A 417-nucleotide genomic window follows, 5' to 3' on the forward strand; every position below is an offset into this window, starting at 1 on the left:
CAGTGCTACTGAAGGTTAAACATCTTCCATGGTGCTGGAGCTGAGCTGGTTTGGGATGAATTAAGCTCCTCCTCCAGTAAAAAGTATATATATATGAAATAAAGGAACAAATCCACTGAAGCTTTTGTAACTGAAACTGAAATTGTTAAAGGAATCAGTTACAAACATACCAATCTATTGATCAACCAACCAACCAAACGACCAACCAAACGACCAACCAAACAAACAAACAACCAAACAACCAACCAAACGACCAACCAACCAACCAACCAAACAACCAACCAAACAACCAACACACCAACCAAACAAACAACCAACCAAACAACCAACCAACCAAACAACCAACCAAACGACCAACCAAACAACCAACCAAACAACCAACACACCAACCAACCAACCAAACGACCAACCAACCAA

This window comes from Lipophrys pholis (assembly GCF_963383615.2).
Source record: "Lipophrys pholis genome assembly, chromosome: 19".
In the NCBI taxonomy this organism is placed as follows: domain Eukaryota; kingdom Metazoa; phylum Chordata; class Actinopteri; order Blenniiformes; family Blenniidae; genus Lipophrys; species Lipophrys pholis.